Source organism: Triticum urartu, chromosome 5A (genome assembly GCF_056163025.1).
Source record: "Triticum urartu cultivar PI428250 chromosome 5A, HENAU_Tu73, whole genome shotgun sequence".
NCBI classification, from domain to species: domain Eukaryota; kingdom Viridiplantae; phylum Streptophyta; class Magnoliopsida; order Poales; family Poaceae; genus Triticum; species Triticum urartu.
The window spans coordinates 218682315-218688253 of NC_141877.1; the positions used below are offsets into that span (position 1 = coordinate 218682315).

The 5939-nt window shown below is 47.9% G+C and overlaps 1 long non-coding RNA gene across 4 annotated transcripts; it reads right to left on the reverse strand.

Moving 5' to 3' along the window:
- Positions 1-286: 286 nt before the first annotated feature.
- LOC125508472 (uncharacterized) lies at positions 287-4994 on the reverse strand. 4 transcript variants are annotated; one of them, XR_007283519.2, is made up of 3 exons: positions 4541-4994; positions 1087-1462; positions 287-997 (listed from the first exon to the last, which is right to left on the reverse strand). It is a non-coding gene; the product is annotated as an uncharacterized LOC125508472 (long non-coding RNA). The 4 variants fall into 4 exon arrangements; XR_015604314.1 differs by having other exon boundaries at positions 287-563; positions 675-1462; XR_015604313.1 differs by having other exon boundaries at positions 287-400; positions 485-1462.
- Between the last annotated feature and the right edge of the window lie 945 nt (positions 4995-5939).

Here is a 5939-nt window from a genome sequence, read left to right on the forward strand (position 1 = left end):
CATGCGGCCTGGCACTAACACTTGATGCAAATGGAAAGAAATATGGTTCACTTAAAAATGAAATAGATGTATACATGTTCAAATTTGTGCAAATATATGTGCGCATCAACCAGAACATGTGTGATGATTGGAGGAAACTTCAGAAGAAGTGCCATTTGCAAAAAAAGGACCATTGGCCCTCTAGATAATACACCCATTAATTATGGAGTGCATAGCAGGGCTTCAGATAAGCAAAGTCAAGTTGGAAACTCAGTTGTACAACTAATTCAAATGGAAATTAAAAAAATGATTTTAAATTCAACTAAGAAAAATGTTTCTGTAACATGCTCGGCAAAGTAGAAGTTGCTCCACAACATTATCTCTAGATATGTGACCCATCCTTTACTGAACAAATACAAAACTGACCAAGAAAAAACCATAAAATAGTCAACATCAGTTTTAACAACAGGAAAAAGGGAACTCCACGCAGTTGAGCCTGACTGACCTGTCAAGTAGTATCTTCTTTTGTTCCTCAACTGTTATTTCAAATGACTCCGGATTTTCAGTTCCATTCCATAGATGACCTAGATTAAATCGAGATTAGCCAGAACATACAGATACGGGGAGCGCTTTGTCAGACTCTGCCAGAACACTTCGGGTAGGTACCACGAGCCAGAGATCTGCAAGATCCTCACCCTTGGCCTCAGTGACAGTGGCTGGAGGGATACGGGGAGCGCTTCTTTAAAGGTGGTGCCCAACAGCGACGGCGTCGCTGTAATCAATGGGGTCGCCAACTTTCTGGCCCTTTATGCCAGTGCCAAGTTCAAGGAGGTGTACGCACGCGACATAATGGTGTTTGACTTCAGCAACGAGGAGTGGCGGCCTCCGACAGCTTCCCTCCGAGGCCCAGTAAACTGCCACTAGATCAGCTTGGCCAAGTTGCAGGGCCATCTGGTCGCATGTCATGCCAATCGCCTCACCTCCTCTATTGAGTTGTGGTTCCCTGGTTGTTCCATTCCTGGCAACATGACAACGACATTAGTATATACGCATGACAAGATGATTTAGAGGCATGAGACAGAACAAAGAGATATGGAGCTCCAGTACCGTTTTCATGTTAATTTTGAACTTATGCTCGGAGAAAGTAAAGTTGAGAAAGGTTTCAGCTAAGAGCTTCATACCCTTGGTCCAATCGGTCTGCCATTTCGCTCAACTGCAAAGTTTTGGCTATATATATAGATGTAAAACCTGCAGCTTAAGACAGGAAACTCACATAACCCGCAAATCGACTGAGTAGCTAGTCAGCGCCTGCTGCATCAATTTCGGCTCCTTTGTGAAGTTAGTTCTATATTGATTGACTCCGGTATAGTCTGGTGAGCCCTTGACCACTTTAGCTTGATCAGGAGTGAACCTGGGCAACCTCTCTTTCACAAGGTCTTGCATTATCTGTGCGTATTGACCGTCTATTAGTGGATCAACAAACCTGTATCCAATGCAACCGTCAAGGCACATCCACTAATTGATCATATGTGAGTATTAATCTTTTATCTCAAAACTCTTTGCCAAAGCACATCCAGGAGGATTGTGTTGTGTTTGTGTCGAATATTTTGTACTAGTTGGGTTACGCTTGGACTTGGTGTTGTAGTGTGGGTAGGATACTTGTAGTGTCGGAGTCGGACACGTTGTACCCTTGGCCTCTTATATATGAGGAGGCACCCCACGTTGTAACCCATGACGACTAGATAGCGACAGGCTCGCAAGGGGGTGCCGGCGGCTTGTGCCGGCGCCCGGGTGGCCGGTGTTGCGGTATCTCGGGGAGGAGCGCCCGTAGTCATTGCCCCGGGGAGTAGGCGAGTTCGCCGAACCTCGTTAACAAATCTCGATGTCGTGCTCGTGTGATTGCTTGGTCCTCGGATGATCAACGGTATGCCTCGGATTTATTCTAACAAGTGGTATCATGAGCAAGGTTACGAAGAGGTTGTTGTGCGTTGATCGACGAGGCAGATTATCGTTGAGCTCGTTGCGGAGTTGTGTACCGCGGTCGACTTATTCGACGGGAACTCGACGAGATCGGAAAGCATCAAACGGTGGCAGCAGAAGCGGCTTGGATCGGAAGCGCGTGGAGCCGTGCAGCGATGGAAGTCCAAGGCGTGGACGCGCACGTGAGGGCCAGCTGGGCTAGCCTTGCCGACCAAGTCGGGCACGGGCGTGCGGCCCAGGGACTCCAAAGGCGTGCGGCTGGAGCAAGGCGTGACGACACGGTCCAGCGCGTTGCATGCAGGCCAAGTTATATGAGATCTGTTTTGGAAACAAAAACGGGACCGAGTCCTGGAAGACCTCGCGTCATGTTGGATATGGAAACCTGCAGGTGCGCTAGTATAATTAGTCGCACGGACCGGGTAACCAGACGGGACAACGGCGAGGCAACAGATCAGATCCAATCGGCAGAAGAAAAAGGCCATCGCTGGTTGTGACATCCATCAGAATTAGCAAGGGCAAGGCAAAGCATGCGCTAGCATCAGGAAGTTGAGTCAAGACAGGAGCTGCTACACGTGAGGACCAGAAGGATTTTTTGGTTGGAATTGCTAGTAGTACGTGGAAGACCGGAGGTTCTGTTCGTGTACTTGGGGCATCGCGTGCAAAGCTCGGATAATTTTTCACAGGGTCAGCCGTATAAAGAATCATGGCACCAACGGGTACCAGGTTTGAGGTGGAGAAGTTCAACGGAACTGGAAGCTTTGGGTTATGGCAGACAAGGGTGAAAGATTTGTTGGCACAACAGGGATGCTTGAAGGCGTTGTTGCAGGAAGCCAAGCCAGCTAAGATGGAGGCGGATGACCGGGAGGAGTTACAGTTGAAAGCAGCCGGAACTATACGGTTGTGTCTGTCGGACCAGGTTATTTATCATGTGATGGATGAGAATTCGCCGAAGAAGATCTGGGAGAAGCTGGAAAGTCAGTTTATGTCCAAGACTGCGACGACCAAGGTGTATCTGAAGCAAAAGTTGTATGGGATGAGGATGCAGGAGGGGTCTGATCTTGTGGAGTATATGAATGCCTTTAATCAAGTCGTGACGGATCTAGCACGCTTGGGTGCGACGGTTGACGACGAGGATAGGGCAATTGTGCTTCTTTGTTCATTGCCATCATCCTATGACCATTTGATCACTACTTTGACGCACGGCAAGGAGACCGTCAAGAATGAGGATATTACTGCGGCATTGCTATCTTATGATATGAGAAAGAAGAACGCGGTGGAAGTCTCTCATGGTGAAGGTTTGCTAGTCAAGGGTGAGCAGTGGCGGAAGGGATATGAGGCTGGGAAGAACAAGAAAAAGAAAAAGAATATACAGTGTCACAAGTGTAAGCAGTGGGGACATATGAGAAAGGACTGTCCAGAACTCAATGGTGGGGCCAGTGCTAATAAGGCAACCCATGGTGATGACTCAGACAGCAGTAGTGATGTTCTCATAGTATCAAACAGGCGGTCAACCAAAGGTGAAGCGTGGATGTTGGATTCAGCTTGCTCTTTTCATGCAACACCCAACAGGGAGTGGTTCTCTCCGTACAAGTCTGGTGAGTTTGGTTTAGCCTATGTGGGCGATGACACAGGTTATCGTGTTGCTGGAGTAGGTGACATCAAAAACGGAGTTGAGCGGATGCTTCGGGGAGTCAGGCATGTGCCCGGGCTAAGGAGGAATCTAATTTCGCTTGGTGTTCTTCATGATGGTGGTATGGTATTCCGTTGTGATCGGGATAGGAAGACTATGAGAATCATGGAAGATGAGGTGACCGTGATGATTGGAGGGAGGACGGCTTCGCATCTTTATAAGCTGCAAGGGAGCACTATTGCAGGTGGAGTCACGGAGACTGGAGTTGCGGGAGTAGCAGCGGGGTCTCACGGCGGCGGCGGGTCTGGGGCAGACTCGTCGAGTAGCTCTCAGTAAGCTATAAAGAAGACAACACAAGTCCGGAGTACATGGAAGTTTGACGCATGGACAAATTCAAGGTGGTGAAGAATATTCGCCAAGGTGGAGTTTGTTGTGTTTGTGTCGAATATTTTGTACTAGTTGGGTTACGCTTGGACTTGGTGTTGTAGTGTGGGTAGGATACTTGTAGTGTCGGAGTCGGACACGTTGTACCCTTGGCCTCTTATATATGAGGAGGCACCCCACGTTGTAACCCATGACGACTAGATAGCGACAGGCTCGCAAGGGGGTGCCGGCGGCTTGTGCCGGCGCCCGGGTGGCCGGTGTTGCGGTATCTCGGGGAGGAGCGCCCGTAGTCATTGCCCCGGGGAGTAGGCGAGTTCGCCGAACCTCGTTAACAAATCTCGATGTCGTGCTTGTGTGATTGCTTGGTCCTCGGATGATCAACGGTATGCCTCGGATTTATTCTAACAGATTGAATCAATCACTGCAGATCCGTGAATAGAAAGTAGCACTTGTCCTGAGTTTAGTGTATTTTAGTCTCCAAAATTCAGCATCAGACATAAATGGTAGGCGCTGCATGTATAAATAAAATGCAGAGAAAACATCGGGGGTTGGGATGAGCATACGGACCTTGCCGCCACTGTAGGCTATGGAGGTGAGCTGCTGCTTGATTCCTGCCGTCTAGTTGCTGGATTCCATTTCAAAAAGGCAACATAGTTTAAGATCGCTCACGCAGGAATCATCGCACATGTATCCGATCCGTTCGAAGAGAGCCAGAACCAAAGTTCGAGGGGCCGGCTTTCGCCACCAAGAATGCAGAGGAGAGATGGGGAAGCGCTTGGTGAGGGAAGGCATTGACGATGGGACGGTGGATGGCCTGGATGTGGCGGGATCCAGGCTCATTGTCGAGAATACGGCCGCGGCGCCGTCGATTGGGGCGCGACGGGGATCCAGTCGGCGGTGGTGGGGGTCTGCCACAAGACGGACAAGGGCGCAGAGGCATAGGCGGCGATAGCGGTGTGCAGGGAAGGGAGGAGAGGAGATGTCGTCGTGTGCGGCGGCGGGGAGAGGAACGGGCGGCGTGAGCAACGACGAGTCTCAGTGCTCGTTCGCTGGTTTTTATATTCTGCAACATTGAAGCGGGCTTTGCTGCCTTGGGCCGAGTATGAAGACGGGCCCAATTAATCACAGGGCTCGAAAATAGCTATGGAAATAGCTGCCCTCACGACTTCAGGCCCAGTTCCCAGCAAACATCGCGTATCGCGTTTACTTTAGATCTGATGATCAATAATGTTTAACCAACGAAATCTAACGGCCAAAAACGTCTAATCCCTGAGATTGCAGGGATTAGGTGCAGTTTTACTGTTCTTAATAAGAGCATTTTTATTAGCAACCAATTTTATAAGAGCATTAACTTTTTCACTCAAAGAAGAAATTTCTTCAACTGAATTAACTTTTTTACTAGTAGGAGATCTTTCGGTATGCCATTGCGAATAATTTGCCATAATATTATCAAGCAATTTGGTGGCTTCACCCAAAGTAATTTTCATAAAAGTACCAACCGCGGTGGAATCTAAAAGATTACGAGAAACAAAATTCAACCCCGCATAAAAATTTTGTATGATCATCCAAAGATTTAACCCATGAGTTGGGCAATTCCTTAGCATCAATTTCATCCTTTCCCAAGATTGTGCAACATGCTCATGTTCAAGTTTCTTGAAATTTATGATCTGTGTTCTAAGGGAAATAATTTTCGCGGGCGGAAAATACTTAGTAATAAAGGCATCTTTGCACTTATCCCAAGAATCGATACTATTGCGAGGCAAAGAAGAAAACCAAATTTTTGCACGATCTCGCAAAGAAAACGGAAATAATTTCAGCTTCACAATATCATTGTCCACGTCTTTTTTCTTTTGCATATCGCATGATTCCACGAATGTGTTAAGATGGGATGCGGCATCCTCATTAGGAGTACCGGAAAATTAATCTTTCATAACAAGATTTAACAAAGCGGCATTAATATCACAAG